This window comes from Nicotiana tomentosiformis, chromosome 4, assembly GCF_000390325.3.
Source record: "Nicotiana tomentosiformis chromosome 4, ASM39032v3, whole genome shotgun sequence".
Lineage (NCBI taxonomy): Eukaryota > Viridiplantae > Streptophyta > Magnoliopsida > Solanales > Solanaceae > Nicotiana > Nicotiana tomentosiformis.
In genome coordinates this window covers 95,037,703-95,056,805 of record NC_090815.1, presented here as the reverse complement: position 1 = coordinate 95,056,805, position 19,103 = coordinate 95,037,703, and the positions used below count along the sequence as shown (strand labels likewise).

The following is a 19,103-nucleotide window of genomic DNA, read 5'->3' as shown; positions in this document are numbered from 1 at the left end:
AAATTAGGGATTTTGGGGGAATTGGGAATTTTACAAATTTAGGGATTTAGACCTCGATTTGAGGTCGGATTCCGGAACTAATTACATACTCGAACTCGGGGGTGAATGGGTAAATGGATTTTGGTCCGAACCTCGAGTTTGGACCAAGCGGACCCGGGGTCAATTTTTAACTTTTTGGGGAAAAATTTGGGAAATCTATAATTATTCATTAAAGTTGATTCCTTTAGCGATAATTGATAGTATTAAGCTATTTGTGACTAGATACGAGTGGGTTGGAGGTGAATTCTAAAGGAAAAGCGGTACTTGAGCAATGAGTGGCATGTGAATCGAGGTAAGTGTCGTGTCTAACTTTGGCTTGAGGGAATAGGTAATATGTGTTTATTTGCTACATATTTGGTTGTTAAATACGATGTATAGGTGAGGTGACGAGTATCTATGCATTACTGTCGAGTCATAGCATGCAAGTAAAATCCTATTCTTTGTAAATTTTGTAGCCTTTTAATCCTACTATCCATGCTTAGCGTTGTTATTTAAAATGTTGGGTGACTTATGCCTGGTTTCATCGAGATTTGGTAATTTTTGAATTGGTTCAAGGTTGAGGTTTACATTATGATATTACACATTGGTAAAATACTGGCTTCTTTGTGAAACTTCTGTTTATCCGTTGTTATTGATTCTGTGATTTATGAGGAGGAGTATAAAGCACGAAGGGTGATACTGTGCATGCATTATTTATATTGTGAGGAAGAGTGTAAAGCACGAAGTGTGATGCCGTGCCATGATATGTGAGTGTTAATGCACGAAGGGTGATGTCGTGCCATGATTTATGAGTGATAAAGCACGAAGGGTGATGTCGTACATAATATGAGAGGTTTAATGTATGAAGGGTGATGCCGTGCCGTTTTATTTATTATTTGGTGAGGTTGAGAGTAAAAGCACAAAGGGTGATGCCGTGCAGTTTTCCTTACTATTTTAATTGCTTAATTTGTTTACGGATTGCTATTTAATTCTGTCTTTTCGTTATTCTCACTCCTTATATTGAAATCCCCCACTGTATGTCCCCTTCCCATTACTTTCTGCTTTATTTCTTTATTTAATGTTATTTCCATTAGCATGATTATATTGTTCAGGTTATATGTGAGTGTCTTGTCCTAGCCTCGTCACTATTTCGTCGAGGTTAGGCTCGACACTTACCAGTACATGAGGTCGGTTGTACTGATTCTGCACTCTACACTTTCTGTGCAGATCCAGGTGTCAGTTCGAGCTGATCCTGAGTTGGTAGCTGACATTTGCGCAGGAGACCCGAGGTAGATCTGCCGACGTCCGCAGATTCCTGGAGTCTCCTCCTATATATTCATCTACTGTTTTTATTAGTTCATAAACAATTGTACCTCTTTCTTTCAGATAAATACTTGTAGTTAATCGTAGTAGTCCGTGAGTTATGATATCAGATCATGGGTAGTTAGACCTATCAGTATTAATTGCGCAGTATCATTATATAAATTTCGCTTCTTATTTTATTTTCATGTATTGGGTTGTTGTAATTCTCTGTATATATTGTAAGATTTTCATGTTGCAGACCTCTAATGTTGGCTGGCTTAGCAAATGCAGCATTAGGCATCATCACGATCCGACGGTGGAAATTCTGGTCGTGACATAATACATCTTTCATGAAAAATTTGAGTGTTTAAATGAAAAATGGACAAGTCTAAGGGACTGCGTATGTATTTTGCCAAGATTTACTCTCATCATGCTTCTTGAGGGCTGAATTATTTTTTAATGTTTTTTTATTCAACAAATCTTTGTGTGCAATACGTTAAGTATCAAAATATTTTTACTGAGAAAATGTTTTGTATATATTAATACATCTTTCATGGAAAAATGTAACTTTGAAAAAATATTTTGTTGAGTATGATCCATGTGAAAGCTGAAAGAATTTTGGGCATTAGTGTGCTTCTTTCACAGAGCAAAACCAAAAAAACAGATCTTCCGAAATAAATCCAAAAATAATTCTTCCAAAAATTCAAACACTCACAAAAAAGAACTTACTAAACAAAGCCAAAATAAAATCATCCTTCTTTGTTCAAACTATTAATCTCGCTCCCATTTAATCGGATGCTTCCTGTATTATACAGTCAGCTAGTTTTTAATAGTTACTAGTGATACTGGTGAGTTAATAATATCTAATAACTTAGCAAATTGATTTTTACCAAAATCAGATTTTCTTTTGAAGAATATTTCGGAGTATTAACTATTACAGGCGAAATTTTATTTGCGGTTGTGCATTCTATTTGTATAACATTAAATATTTGTGCTATTTGACCCATACTATGGTGCCGTGACCAACTAAAACTATTTGCAGTAATTAATTGTTTCCCTATTACTTTATTTACTTGTAAGGATAAAGTGTTTTGTGGAAAGATTTAATCGACACCTCTATTATGCAAAACCGTATAACGTTCAAAATGATGTTTTATACTTCAATGTCACACAAGAGGAGTGATTTATGTGTTGTCACGATTCAAAATCCACTATAGGTCGTGATAATGCCTAACACCGCCGTCAGGCAAGCCAACAGTGATTGATCAATTTAATTACTTATTCTAGTACTTTAAAATCATAATTTTTATTAATTAGATAGTGTGAAATAAAATTTACAGAGTGAATGATAATATTTACACGAGCTACAATAATGAACAACCCGTAGGAACCCCCAAAATCCGGTGTTACAAGTGCATGAGCATCAACTAGGAAATATAATAAAATACAACATCTGTCCGAAATACAAATTAGACAGGAGAAATATAAATAACTCTGATGGAGTCTCTGCAGGCTGTGGATCGTAATATGAAATGCAGTTCACGGTAAAGTCCTCGCAATAGTCGTGCCTCTGCGCCCAAAAGACCACCAGACATATATGTACCTACACAATAAGTGCAGCAAGTGTAGTATGAGTACGTAAATTAACGCGTACCCAATAAGTATCTAGCCTAACCCCAGAGAAGTAGTGACGAGGGGTCGACATCAACACTTACTAGTGGTCCAATAAGACAGATACAATAGAAGTAACAAATGTGAGTTAGGGGAATAAACGAAATAACAAGTATAAATACGTGGTACAATTCTCCTCTTAGTAATAACTCAAACTATCAGCTAGTAGCTACCTCCTCAAACGGAGTATACATAATGGACCTCACAAGATAGGTCGCCACAGTTCAAATCAGGAAAACTCACAGATATACTGCCTTGTTATCAATTATTACGCATGATTTCATAAGAATATTTTATAGAAATGTCGAACCATAGATACATCTATTGTATTGCCGAGGTGAACGGCCCGCTCCCATATGAGTGGTACATAATCCTGTCGAGACGTACGGCCCTGTCACGACCCAAACCGATGGGCCGCGACGGGCACCTGGTACCTTAACTCAACCGAGTACTAGCATATCGTATCTTTTCATGTCATACTATCTTAGATAACGGAGCCGGAAGGCTGCTGTGAGATAAGTAGAATACAACATGTAATACCAACTTATACATAAGACATGCGGGCCTATAAGACCAAAATAACCACTCGTATACTGAACATAGGCCGACAAGGCCATACAATCTTTTACGTACATGACATCTGTCTACAAACCTCTAAGAATACATAATTTTAACAAAGGTCGGGTCAAAATTCTGCCATACCAAACAATACACGTCTAAATCATACTAACTAAACAAGCAACTCCGAAGCAAATGGAGTGCACCAACATCTTCTGCTGAGCTGATAGTCTACTTGGAGGGCTCTTGACCTGTCTATCGGGAACTGCGAGCATGAAACGCAGCGTCCCCAGGTAAAAGGGACGTCAGTACAAATAATGTACCGAGTATGTAAGGAATGAAAATCAGTAACTAATAGACATGAGAGAAACGTGGAGTAAAAGACTCGACATGTAAGTCTGAATAACTTTGTAAATCATGAAATACTCATAGTGTCATGCATATGCATATGAATGTCATGTCGTGCGTAGGTACATGTGTTCATAATATCATTAAGCCTCTGAGGGCATCCCATAAAATCATCTCGGCCACTGTGGGCAAAATCATCAACGTATACCAGCTGATCAGGTGGTGGTGCATATATAATGCCATAACCTTTTCCATATCCCATATACATATATATACATATATATACGTGTATATAACGCCATCTGGTCGTGGGTCAATGTGCATGTATAAATGCATAAAATGCATATGAAATACATTAATAAAATCTCTCGGTACGTCATAAGATCATTATGCATTAATATCATGAAATAAACTTTACCTACTTATGTATTTTTGAGACTCATGAACAGATGATAGAATAATATGACACATGAAAAAATAAGAATATATACATCTCGAGCATTTCTATGAATAGAGTAATTTATGGAAGTTGTGCATTTGCTCGTTTCGCTTGTGTCGTATAGATCATGCCAAAAGAAAGAAGGGATAGCCTTAACATACCTGAACCGATTCTCTTGACAATCCCTTTAACACCCGTTGATTGCGACGACACGTAACGATGGATCGAAGTAGGGGAAAATCCGTATAATGTTATTTCAAGATATACTCACGTAACTTTCTAATAGAAAGAGTACTATATTATAATGTACTGCCTTACTATATTATACACATTTGATATGGGAATTTTTGCCTATGAAATTTAGTATGTTTTCTATTAATGGTCACTGGAATGGTGCTGGTAGAAGATTTTGGATTTTAAAGAATGTAGAGTTGATTTGATTTAGTATTAGATAGATTAAAGGTGCGATGAAAAAGATGAGAAGTCCATGGTTTTTCCTTCAAATGAAAAGTTTTTTGTGTAAAATTTGGTTGAATACCTCCTGAACGTTTTCTAACATTTGTATATAAGACCCCTCTTTGAATTAGAGGGGTTTTATGCATTAAATGGAGTGGGGCCCACATAGTAATGACTAAGCCGTAATCTTACTCAATTGTGACACCTTTCAATTATAAGGTAAGAGTCACTTAATGAAAGAAAGGGGCTGCCACGTTTTGGCTTGTTAGGCCTTATCCCAATATCTTAATTAATTATCCACTAATCCTTAATTAACTAGTTAATCTCCCACTAATTAATAATTAACCAATTGCCCGCATAATTAAGAATTATCCCAACTTACTTAAAATACTACCCATTTTTAATGCACTTTATATATACCCTTCTATTGTGGTCATGTGGTACTTTGTATGGCACTAGTCCATAAATACCGGGTATTTTAGCTCGGGTCATATTTTATCCCAAAATATCAAACTTCGACGAAATTTATTTTCTTCGATTTGCTTACCCTCTCACCTTCACGAATTTACTCATCACTTGTTTGAAATAGCACAATGCTTATAATCTCCAAAACAATTTTATTCCCTAACTTCTCCAGCTCAGGCACTTTTTCTAACTCCGTTCGAGGACGAACGTTTGTTTTAGAGGTGGAGAATGTGATGACCCAAAATGTCATCTTTAAATTTATTAAGTAATTCTTTGTTCTAAGACCTCGAAAAGAACCATTTATCATTCTTCGACTTGCGTGCGCAGTCCGTAAAATCTTTATAGTACTCATATCTAGTAGTACAATTTTACAGTGCGCCATCAGGTGTCTTACAAGGAGATCTATTAGCACATTTCCAATATCATTCAAAAATGTCACCTAACGCAAACAATCAATTCACCATTTTGGGTTACTCTAACCCCAACTAGATCCTGATATCCCAACCTTTTCTTAATCTACACCTGTTAGCCCCCAATAGGGTATAACTGAGATGGGTGTGGCCAATTATACATACCTCTATTACTTTTGAGGGTAACTCACAATGCTTATATATTCCTGCCGGAACTGTAATACTGATAATCTTCATCAACTGGGTGCCTCATACCCTTCTTCACCTTGCTTCTTTTACTTGCTGAAACTTGTGTCTATTTTCCGATTCTGTTATTGCTGAAACTTAGATGCATTCCTTTTGCTGAAACTTGTGTCTACTTTCTTCAAGAACCTTACACCTTTAGTACATACATGGTCTGCGGAAGACCTCGTATCTACTCATAATAAGCATGATGCAAAATCGAGTTCCTCTGACTCAACACTTCCACAACTATATCACTTACCGACCGTCTTTCTGAATGTAGGCATCGTTGTATTACGAATAAGACAGAATTTAGATAATTGAGTTCTTACAACTGAGCTCTACCACACGATCTAGAGTAAGAAGAAAGAGTGACAGTCCTAAATACCCTGTAGCCTCCTGCTTATAAGTGTGGTGCACGACATACCCATAAACAAGACTCTACTAGACACGGCTTGTAGACTCCCTAGGATAGAACTGCTCTGATACCACTTTTCTCATGACCCAAACCGATGGGCTGTGAGAGGCACCCGGTACCTTACTCAACCGAGTACCAGCATATCATATCTTTTCATGTCATACTATCTTAGATAACGGAGCCGGAAGGCTGCTGTGAGATAAGTAGAATACAACATGTAATACCAACTTATACATAAGACATGCGGGCCTATAAGACCAAAATAACCACTTGTATACTGAACATAGGCCAACAAGGCCATACAATCCTTTACGTAAATGACATCTATACACAAGCCTCTAAGAATACATAATTTTCACAAAGGTCGGGACAAAGTCCCGCCATACCAAACAATACATGTCTAAATCATAATAACCAAACAAGCAACTCTGAAGCAAATGGAGCGCACCAACATCTTCCGCTGAGCTGATAGTCTACTTGGAGGGCTCTTGACCTATCTATCGGGATCTACGGGCATGAAACACAGCATCCCCAGGCAAAAGGGCCGTCAGTACAAATAATATATCGAGTATGTAAGGAATGAAAATCAGTAACTAATAGACATGAGAGAAATATGGAGTAAAAGACTCGACATGTAAGTCTGAATAACTCTGTAAATCATGAAATACTCATAGTGTCATGCATATGCATATGAATGTCATGTCGTGCGTAGGTACATGTGTTCATAACATCATTAAGCCTCTGAGGGTATCCCATCATATCATTTCGCCCATTGTGGGCAAAATCATCAACGTATACCAGCTGATCAGGTGGTGGTATATAACTCCATAGCCTTTTCCATATTATATATATATATATATATATATATATATATATATATATATATATATATATAACGCCATCTGGTCATGGGTCAATGTGCATGTATAAATGCATGAAATGCATATGAAATACGTTAATAAAATCTCTTGGTACGTCATAAGACTGTTATGCCTCTGATTAATATCATGAAATAAACTTTACCAATTTATGTATTTTTGAGACCCATGAACAGATGATAGAATAATATGACATATGGGAAAATAAGAATATATACATCTCTAGCATTTCTACGAATAAAGTAATTTATGAAAGTTGTGCATTTTCTCGTTTCGCTTGTGTCGTATAGATCATGCCTAAAGAAAAAAGGGATAGCCTTAACATACCTAAACCGATTCTCTTGAAAATACCTTTAACACTCGTTGATTGCGACGACATGTAACGGCAGATCAAAGTAGAAAAAAATCCGTATGATGTTATTTCAAGATATACTCACGTAACTTTCTAATAGAAAGAGTACTATATTATAATGTACTGCCTAACTATATTATACACATTTGATATGGGGATTTTTGCCTATGAAATTTGGTATGTTTCCTATTAATGGCCACTGGAATGGTGCTGGTAGAAGATTTTGGATTTTAAAGAATGTATAGTTGATTTGATTTAGGATTAGATAGATTAAAGGTGGGATGAAAAAGATGAGAAGTCCATGGTTTTTCCTTCAAATGAAAAGGGTTTTGTGTAAAATTTGGTTGAATACCTCCTGAACGTTTTCTAACATTTGTATATAAGACCTCTCTTTGAATTAGAGGGGTTTTATGCATTAAATGGAGTGGGGCCCACATAGTAATGACTAAGCCGTAATCTTACTCAATTGTGACACCTTTCAATTATAAGGTAAGAGTCACTAAATGAAAGAAAGGTGCCACGTTTTGGCTTGTTAGACCTTATCTCGGTATCTTAATTAATTATTCACTAATCCTTAATTAACTAGTTAATATCCCACTAATCAATAATTTACTAATTACCCGCATAATTAAGAATTATCCCAACTTACTTAAAATACTACCCACTTTTAACGCACTTTATATATACCCTACTATCGTGGTCATGTGGTACCTTGTATGACAATAGTCCATAAATACCGGGTATTTTAGCTCGGGCCATATTTTATCCCAAAATGTCAAACTTCGACGAAATTCATTTTCTTCGATTTGCTTACCCTCTCACCTTCACGAATTTACTTATCACTTGTTTGAAATAGCATAATGCTTATAATCTCCAAAATAATTTCATTCCCGAACTTACGTCAATTAACTTACGATGAAACTTTAACATATGCAAATGCGGGATGTAACATCGCATTTTTCGAGCTTCCATCAATTTACTTATGGCGTGTTTCAATGTGCGAAAACATAGGGTGTAACACCATCCCCCCCCCAGAACATTCGTCCACGAATGTTGACTGATGCACTAATCATTTTCATGACTTATGTCTTCCAAATATTTTAGTACTCTCCTTGCTATCTAGGAAACTATTCTGTGAATAATTCCAAAGGTCAGGACATTCCCCCCTTTAGGCCTCTTTCTCATACCACGACTTGTGGTCGGAATTATTCCAATCTCGCAACTGTTGCTACCTTTTGTCATAGATCCATTTATCCATCCGTATGACTTTACTGCCATAACTCTTACTTTGATTTATCATTATTGAGGTCTTCTATCGAACTCCAGGTTACTTTCGTTGATTATCGCATATGTATAAATCTAAGTCCTTTAATGCTTCCTTATTACTGTTCATCTTAAGAATGGCGACCTAATCTCATTTCATACTTTGTAAATTTTGTCCATCCATTGTTAGTTCACCTCAATATTAATCTACAATATACCACTGATAACTTGATCTCTTATGTAACACTGTCGCTAGGGCTCACATCTCATCGGGGACATCTGGAGTAATTAGATTGATCCACCTAGGGGTGATACTATACTTTCATAATCATATTTTATAGCATCCCAATATAACTCACCTTACACGGGTATTTTAATCTTGTCCAATTCATGAGATCCCTTTCTTTTCTTCGTCAGATCAGTACTCAATTGAAGGTCCAAATGTCATCCTTTATCTATCACAATTAAACCATCATTCTATTACCACGGCAGCATTCCATCTCTTCTAAATGCTATTAGTCTTAGACTCCTTTGAGTTCATTCAGGCTATAGTGAGCTTTGTATAACTTGGAGAAACCATCTGCTCTTCTTGTTTTCATGGGCTTAATCCTGAGGACTTATCCATTTTTGTTACCTTCTCACTCGCCCATTCTTATCCTTACTCCTGTCTTCTAGAACCTTGTCGCTTCACCATACAACAGCTTGCGACCTACACATATCTATTTGTATTACTTGCAACCTTTTAATTTGCTTGCATCATAGATTTACTTATGTCATTTTGGAACATTAAGCGAGACATCACATCGTCTCTAACTCTTCTTTACTCTCTTAGTCAGGCTTTTTGATACCTAGACCATAGGCTGGAAGATATGCTACTGACGACGCCGCTATTATTCCTAGATACGGAATCCCCGCGCTTCTAGCCTTTTATCCAAAGTATAGACTATTCACGATCTTCTGCCTTTGAGTATCTCGTATGTTGTTAACCTTTATCTTACTTACCTTAAAATATCGAATCATATCTTCTATCTCTTTCATGACCTCCCTTCCACCTGGGTGTAATTCACGTCCATAACTTGAAGCTCTATTATAATACTTGCACCTCTGGTACATACACAATCCGGTGGGAGCTTCATACTGACTTCTTACGAGATTGGTACTCTTCTCACAGGCTTTATCATAGAGCCATTATAAAATATGGCTACTATACTATCATTTTTGTTCCTCTGATATTAATAGTGATTATGTAATGTTCTCAATCATGATATCTATAATTTTCTGGGTCCAATAATCAAACTCCTGATTTTCTTAGTTGATGTAACTCTTTAGATTCCTCTCCCTTCTGATCAGTCTTCATGTACTCTTAAGCTATCTTCCGATCGGCGGCTCATGGTATTAGTTATTATGTTTAGCCTTTCATGGGCGCTATGGAATATCCATGATATAATACTTTAACAATGCAATCTATGACCTGGGATCAATTCTTTCTTTTAACTTATACCGAAATCTTCCACGGCTGTATATGCTGCATGTATAAAACTCCAAACTCTTAAGTGCGTCCATAACGCAACTAACTTCGGATCATTGATCGAATAATTTCTTTTGTTCCTTCTCAGCTAGTCTTTTATTGTAGTACTTAGGGAGGACCCTCTGACTCTTGTAAAGCTGCGAGCTTTTTACATCGTATACCCATTAAATTTTTTGATGTCCTTCCTCACCTACAATTATCTGTAGTTACTTACCTCCATGCCGTTGTGCTTGTAGGGTTGCTTCTGAACTGATATTTCGACTGTCTTTCCAATGGCACTCACTTTTATTCCCGTAATATTCATACGGTACCTTTAACAATCCCAATTCCTATCTGAATATTTCTTAAGTATTACAATGACATTACTATGATGCTGAATTCACTATATTGGGTTTTACTATGCTTATCTTGCACGATCTGCTCATTTGTCTGTATCCTCTTGTCTAGCCATAGCAAGGCTCTTCCTGAATTAACTATTAACTACTCGTTGGCCCATTCCTATATTAATATTCCTCGTAATCTTTCTAGGGTTATTTCATTTGTTGTTATTTCATTTGTCTTAACTTACCTCTCGCACTGGCTCCTTATTAATCAATAACATCTTGGGCAAGAACCCTTACTTCCTCTCCTTGACGTCGTGTTTGCATAATGCCCTAGAATCGTAGCATATCTGTAGGATTCGGATAAGCACAATCTCTTTCCTTTCTCATTTTTATCGCATTCTTACTTTACCATTCCATGGTTACTAGAACCACTTAATTTTGACTTAATATCACGTCACTCCATATTCCCCCCTTTAGGGGAGTACTAAAATTTAGCGCTACGACAATCTACCTATAGATGTTTTACCTCTACATCTTTGGCGTCTTCTCACATTATCGATGACCGTTACTTGCCTTGCGGTAATCCTTCTGTACCAAGGATAACAAAATTCCTTACTCTCGAGGGTGGCACTTAGTGTAACTGGCACACATAGTCCCTTAAGTTTAACTTTGCTCACATTGCTTGCTTTAGGGAAGCGTCAACCTGAATGACCATTCTTTGAATTTCTCATGAATCTTTTTCTGTTGTCCATTCTTTTATCGCTGGAATGCAATCTGAAATTCTCATGATGCCGACCATTATCAAGTCACTCCATCCCTAATTCATGTTTAGTTTATCTTGTTCACCAGCCCATACTGATTTTTATTATTTTGGGGTCCAACTTTTCCTTCCGCTAGTCGTGTTATAGTCATGAACTTATTTCTCGAAATGAGGATATGACCTTATCCTATACTCCTTTGTTGTCTCAAGGCTTGTCACCTTTCGTCTATTCCTTCACTTAACTATAGACTCTATAATTCTGTCATCTTTTTGATCTACCATTGTCATCCATGTATCATATCTTTCTCATAATGCTTCATTAACTTTTTTCTTATTTCCCGCTAACATTTATGCCTATCACTTTATTTCGAAAACTCGAACAAGACATTCTTTTGCTTTTAGATCCCCTTTGCTCCATCCAGTGGCTCTTCGAGTTGCTTAACGTTCTCTCTCTACTAGGGACGCAAGCCACACTAAGGTAATATTTATCCCTACAACGCTTCCAGTGTCTATCTTTATAGTACTCATATCTAGCTGTACTATTTTAGAGTGCGCCATCTGGGTATCTCACAAGGAGATTTATTAGCACATTTCCAATATCCTTCGGAAATATCAACTAACGCAAACAATCAATTCACCATTTTAGGTTACTCTAACCCCAACCGGATCCTGATATCCCGTCCTTTTCTTAATCTACACCTGTTAGCCCCCAATAGGGTATAACTGAGATGGGTGTGACCAATTATACATACCTCTGTTACTGTTAAGGGTAACTCACAATGCTTATATTTTCCTGCCGGAACTGTAATACGGATAATCTTCATTAACTGGGTGCCTCATACCCTTCTTCACCTTGCTTCTTTTACTTGCTGAAACTTGTGTATACTTTCCGATTCTGTTATTGCTGAAACTTATATACATTCCTTTTGCTGAAACTTGTGTCTACTTTCTTCAAGAACCTTACACCTTTAGTACACGCATGGTCTATTGAAGACCTCACATTTACTCATCATAAGCATGATACAAAATCGAGTGCCTCTGACTCAACACTTCCACAACTATATCTCTTACTGACCGTCTTTCTGAATATAGGCATCGTTGTATTACGAATAAGACAGAGTTTAAAAAATTGAGTTCTTACAACTGAGCTCTACTACACGATCTAGAGTAAGAAGAAAGAGTGATAGTCCTAAATTCCTTGTAGCCTCCTGCTTATAAGTGTGGTGCACGACACACCCATAAACAAGACTCTACTAGACACGGCTTGTAGACTCTCTAGGATAGAACTGCTCTGATACCACTTTTCTCATGACCCAAACCGATGGGCCGCGACGGGCACCTGGTACCTTACTCAACCGAGTACCAGCATATCGTATCTTTTCATGTCATACTATCTTAGATAACGGAGCCGGAAGGCTACTGTGAGATAAGTAGAATACAACATGTAATACCAACTTATACATAAGACATGCGGGCCTATAAGACCAAAATAACCACCCGTATACTGAACATAGGCCGACACGGCCATACAATATTTTACGTACATGACATCTGTCTACAAGCCTCTAAGAATACATAATTTTCACAAAGGCCGGGATAAAGTCCCACTATACCAAACAATACACGTCTAAATCATACTAACCAAACAAGCAACTCCGAAGCAAATGGAGCGCACCAGCTGTAATGATCCAACCAGTCATTTTAACTTTTAGAACCCCGTTCCCTAAAATATAACTTTTCGTATGTGCTTTTAATGATTTATGACTTGCGGGGATGGTTGGTTCGGGATTTAGAAGTGTTTGGGTTGAAACCGGAACACTTAGTTCCTTAAGTTGGCCTTAAAGTGCTAAATTTGACTTCGGTCAATATTTTGAGAAAATGACCCCATAATAGAATTTTGACGATTCCAACAGCTCCGTATGGTGATTTTGGACTTAGGAGCATGTTCAGAATTTTATTTGGAAGTCCGTAGTTAAATTAGGCTTGAAATGGCTAAAATAGGAATTTAAGTTTAAAAGTTTGACCGGGGAGTTGACTTTTTGATATCGGAGTCGTAATCAAGTTCTGAAAATTTTTATAGCTCCGTTATATCATTTATGACTTGTGTGTAAAATTTGAGGTCAATCGGACTTGAATTGATAGGTTTCGGTACATAATGTAGAAGTTGGAAATCTTAAGTTTCATTAAGCTTGAATTGAGGGATGATTCATGGTTTTAGCATTATTTGGTGTGATTTGAGGGTCCGACTAAGTTCGTATGATATTTTGGGACTTGTTGGTATAATTGGTTGAGGTCCCGAGGGGCTCGGGTGAATTTCGGACGATAAACGAATCACTTTTGGCCTTTGGAACACTGGTGATAGCTGCTGGTATTTTCTTCTGGTATCCTTATACGCGATCGCGTAACTTGGTCTGCGATCGCGTAGAGTAATTTAGGCAGAGGTGGATTTGTTCTACGCGATTGCGTGAATGGGGTTGCGATCGCGTAGGGTTAATTTAGGCAGCTAGAAATTTGTTCACTGCGATCGCGTGGATACGTCCGCGATCGCATAGGATTGGCCAGTGTGTGTATCGCGAACGCGTGTCATTGTTTGCGATCGCGTAGGGGAAATTTGAGAGGAAGCTGGCCCACGCGTTTGTGCTACGCGATCGCCTGAAGAGGGATGCAATCGTGTAGCAGAACCTGGTGCATCGCGATCGCGTGGGACTTGATGCGATCGCGTAGGATTAATGTTTGGGCAGAAAATTTGTGCTACGCGATCGCGTGAGGAAGTTCGCGATCGCGTAGAAGAAATCACTCGGCAGAGAGTTTAAGTTCTAAAAATGGGTGGAGCTCGGATTTAGGCGATATTTGGGAGATTTTCATAGAAAACAATGGGGTAAGTGTTCCTAACTCAATATTGGTTAAACTACCCGAATCCATCACTATTTTTATCATTTAATTGGTGAATTGAGTTGGAAAAGTTTGAAAACCCTCTTGGATAGATTTGAGGATTTGAGGGCCGAATTGTTATCGGAATTTAGTAATTTTGGTATGGGTAGACTCGTGGTTGAATGGGTGTTCATATTTCGTAACTTTCGCCGGATTTCGAGATGGGGTCCCACAGACGAATTTTTAATTAATTTCAGAATTTTTATTGCAAATGTAGTATTTTCTTATAGAATTGATTCCTATAATTTTTAGTGATTGTATCCATTATTTTTGGCTAGATTCGAGCCAGACAGAGTTGGTTAATCGTGAAAAAGGCCTTATAGTGGATTAAATTGGAGTAAGACGAGGTAAGTCTCTTGTCTAATCTTGTGAGGAAACAATTATATCATAGGTGATTAAAATTAAATAATTGTTACTAATTGTGGGGGCTACGTACGCACGAGGTGACGAGAGTCCGTGCGTAGCTACTATTAATGCTAAAGTCCGGGTAGTTTAGAACTCAAAGCATGAATTACTTGTGTAAATTGTATTCTTTATTTAATTAATATTATTTGATATATACATATATTGTGAATTGTTAGATAAAAATATTAAAGGATGAAAATCTCATATACTTGATTTTCTGTTTAAATTAATTAATTGTTAAGAGAAATTATTCTTCCTCCCGAATTTATCTTATAATAAATATACTCTCCTTCCGGAGGTACATAAGAAAATGACCTCCTTTCTTGTGGAGCGGGACGAACGCCTCGGTAGGATAGATGCATCTATGGATCGCGCCGCATGTCCCTCGGCAGTGTACACGACACTCTGGATCGGGCCGTACGTCCTCGGCAGAAATCGTGCTTAATAACAATAATAATTACACGATACTTTAATAGTTTATTTCAGCTTGCGAAGCTAATTGATAAATTAAAAAATTCTTTGAATTTAATGAATTATTATTCTTGCTTGTTAAAGAATTAATTGTTGTTCCTGTAAATGATATTTAATTGATAAATTGAAAATTATTTGAATTTAAGAAATTTAATTAATATATTGAGAATTGTTGCATTTGAAGGAATTTGATTATTTTCGCTGATTAAATAAATTATTTTAAATTCGGTAAATCATGTTGATTTAAATATCCTAGTTGTATTTTAATTATTATTATTGACCCATAGTGAATGTCAAAGTCGGCCATCTCGTCTCTACCACTTCGAGATTAAGCTTGATACTTACTGGGTACACGTTGTTTACGTACTCATACTACACTTGCTGCACTTTTTGTGCAGGACCTGAGGCAAGTACTAGTGGGGGACCTATCGTCTTACACCCACGCTATCCAGGGACATAGTGGTGAGCTACCTTTCTGAGCCGTACTGCAGCTACTATTGTCTCTCCTTGTATCTTGTTATTCTGTCTATTTTATTTCAGACAGTATTTGAGATTTTGTATAATCTACTAGATGCTCATACACTTATGACACCAGGTCTTGGTACACACATTGGTAGAATTTGGGCTTTATTATTTTTCTTCATTTTAAATTTTTTCAATGAATGATTAATTCATTAACGGGGCTTGCCTAGCTGTAGTGTTGGGCGTCATCACGACCTATAGGTAAAATTGGGTCATGACACCAACATCTTGCGCTGAGCTGATAGTCTACTTGGAGGGCTCTTGACCTGTCTATCGGGACCTGCGGGCATAAAATATAGCGTCCCCAGTCAAAAGGGACGTCAGTACAAATAATGTACCGAGTATGTAAGGAATGAAAATCAGTAACTAATAGACATGAGAGAAACATGGAGTAAAAGACTCGACATGTAAGTCTGAATAACTCTGTAAATCATGAAATACTTATAGTGTCATGCATATGCATATGAATGTCATGTCGTGCCTAGGTACATGTGTTCATAACATCATTAAGCCTCTGAGGGCATCCCATCATATCATCTCGGCCACTGTGGGCAAAATCATCAATGTATACTAGCTGATCAGGTGGTGGTGCGTATATAACGCCATAACCTTTTTCATATCCCATATATATATATATATATATAATGCCATCTAGTCATGGGTCAATGTGCATGTATAAATACATGAAATGCATATGAAATACGTTAATAAAATCTCTCAGTACGTCATAAGACCATTATGCCTCTGATTAATATCATGAAATAAACTTTACCAATTTATCTATTTTTGAGACCCATAAACAGATGATAGAATAATATGACACATGGGAAAATAAGAATATATACATCTCTAGCATTTCTACGAATAAAGTAATTTATGTAAGTTGTGCATTTGCTCGTTTCGCTTGTGTCGTATAGATCATGCCAAAAGAAAGAAGGGATAGCCTTAACATACCTGAACCGATTCTCCTGATAATCCCTTTAACACCCGTTGATTGCGACGATACGTAACGGCGGATCGAAGTAGGAAAAAATCCGTATGATGTTATTTCAAGATATTCTCATGTAACTTTCTAATAGAAAGAGTACTATATTATAATGTACTGCCTTACTATATTATACACATTTGATATGGGGATTTTTGCCTATGAAATTTTGTATGTTTCCTATTAATGGCCACTAGAATGGTGCTGGTAGAAGATTTTGGATTTTAAAGAATGTATAGTTGATTTGATTTAGTATTAGATAGATTAAAGGTGGGATGAAAAAGATGAGAAGTCCATGGTTTTTCCTTCAAATGAAGAGTTTTTTGTGTAAAATTTGGTTGAATACCTCCTGAACGTTTTCTAACATTTGTATATAAGACCCCTCTTTGAATTAGAGGGGTTTTATGCATTAAATGGAGTGGGGCCCACATAGTAATGACTAAGCCGTAATCTTACTCAATTGTGACACCTTTCAATTATAAGGTAAGAGTCACTAAATTAAAGAAAGGGGCTGCCACGTTTTGGCTTGTTAGGCCTTATCCCAATATCTTAATTAATTATCTACTAATCCTTAATTAACTAGTTAATCTCCCACTAATCAATAATTAACCAATTGCCCGCACAATTAAGAATTATCCCAAATTATTTAAAATACTATCCACTTTTAATGCACTTTATATATACCCTACTATTGTGGTCATGTGGTACTTTGTATGGCACTAGTCCATAAATATCGGGTATTTTAGCTCGGGCTATATTTTATCCCAAAATGTCAAACTTCGACGAAATTTATTTTCTTCGATTTGCTTACCCTCTCACCTTCACGAATTTACTCATCACTTGTTTGAAATAGCATAATGCTTATAATCTCCAAAATAATTTCATTCCCGAACTTACGTCGATTAACTTACGATGAAATTTTAACATATGAAAATGCGGGATGTAACATCTCATTTTCCGAGCTTCCATCAATTTACTTATGGCGTGCTTCCATGTAGGAAAATATGGGGTGTAACAGGCCTGATCCATCATAGTGTGCGCACTGCCGAGGGTCGAACGACATGAACTATAGATGCGCCTATCCTGCCGAGGCGAACGACCCGATCCCATTAGAATAAGAAGCTTTGGCGGGTCCTCTACCCCACTCACGAATAGTCACGTGAGTTATAGATTTTAAGGGAACCTTTTGATGAGAACGCATAACGTGGGAGAATTTCGTAAGGAGAGTACAAGTAATCTGCGGCTTATCATGAATCCCGTCAAATCTCTACAATAGCAAGTCTATCATTCTACGCAAGTCTAGTCTCAAGTCGTAATGTGAAATAAAGAAATTTAATAGGCAAGAGACAACTCAAATAGTACAGTTATAGCATGGCGGGAACCTAAGTCTACCCGGACATAACATGAAACTAGCTACATACAGACTCTCGTCACCTTGTGCGTATGTATCCCCTACAACAAGTAGCACATAACAAATACATCACCTAGGGGTAGTTTTCCCCTCACAGAGTTAGACAGGAGACTTAAACAGGCTCCAAAGCCTCTTTAACACCTCAAATCGATGTCCGTCGATCCAAAACTATTCAAACAATGTGCAAACCAATCAAAATATATTCTAATACCCATAATTAATCAATTTAATCAATTTAAACAATATACAAATCAATCAAAAGAGAAAAGTGTTTGATAGACATATTAAGATTTGAGTCCGTGTTCAATAGAAACAAGCCATCATTTGAGTGTTTAAATGAAAAATGGACAAGTCTAAGGGACTGCGTATGTATTTTGCCAAGATTTACTCTCATCATGCTTCTTGAGGGCTGAATTATTTTTTAATGTTTTTTTATTCAACAAATCTTTGTGTGCAATACGTTAAGTATCAAAATATTTTTACTGAGAAAATGTTTTGTATATATTAATACATCTTTCATGGAAAAATGTAACTTTGAAAAAATATTTTGTTGAATATGATCCATGTGAAAGCTGAAAGAATTTTGGGCATTAGTGTGCTTCTTTCACAGAGCAAAACCAAAAAAACAGATCTTCCGAAATAAATCTAAAAATAATTCTTCCAAAAATTCAAACACTCACAAAAAAGAACTTACTAAACAAAGCCAAAATAAAATCATCCTTCTTTGTTCAAACTATTAATCTCACTCCCATTTAATCAGATGCTTCCTGTATTATACAATCAGCTAGTTTTAATAGTTACTAGTGATACTGGTGAGTTAATAATATCTAATAACTTAGCAAATTGATTTTTATCAAAATCAGATTTACTTTTGAAGAATATTTCGGAGTATTAACTATTACAGGCGAAATTTTATTTGCGGTTGTGCATTCTATTTGTATAATATTAAATATTTATGCTATTTGAC

The 19,103-nt window shown here is 36.7% G+C and overlaps 1 long non-coding RNA gene across 1 annotated transcript; it reads right to left on the bottom strand.

The window, feature by feature from the left end:
• Nucleotides 1–3,079: 3,079 nt before the first annotated feature.
• Nucleotides 3,080–5,132, bottom strand: LOC138909025 (uncharacterized). Its single transcript, XR_011415523.1, has 2 exons — nt 4,498–5,132; nt 3,080–3,814 (listed from the first exon to the last, which is right to left on the bottom strand). It is a non-coding gene; the product is annotated as an uncharacterized lncRNA (long non-coding RNA).
• Nucleotides 5,133–19,103: the final 13,971 nt, after the last annotated feature.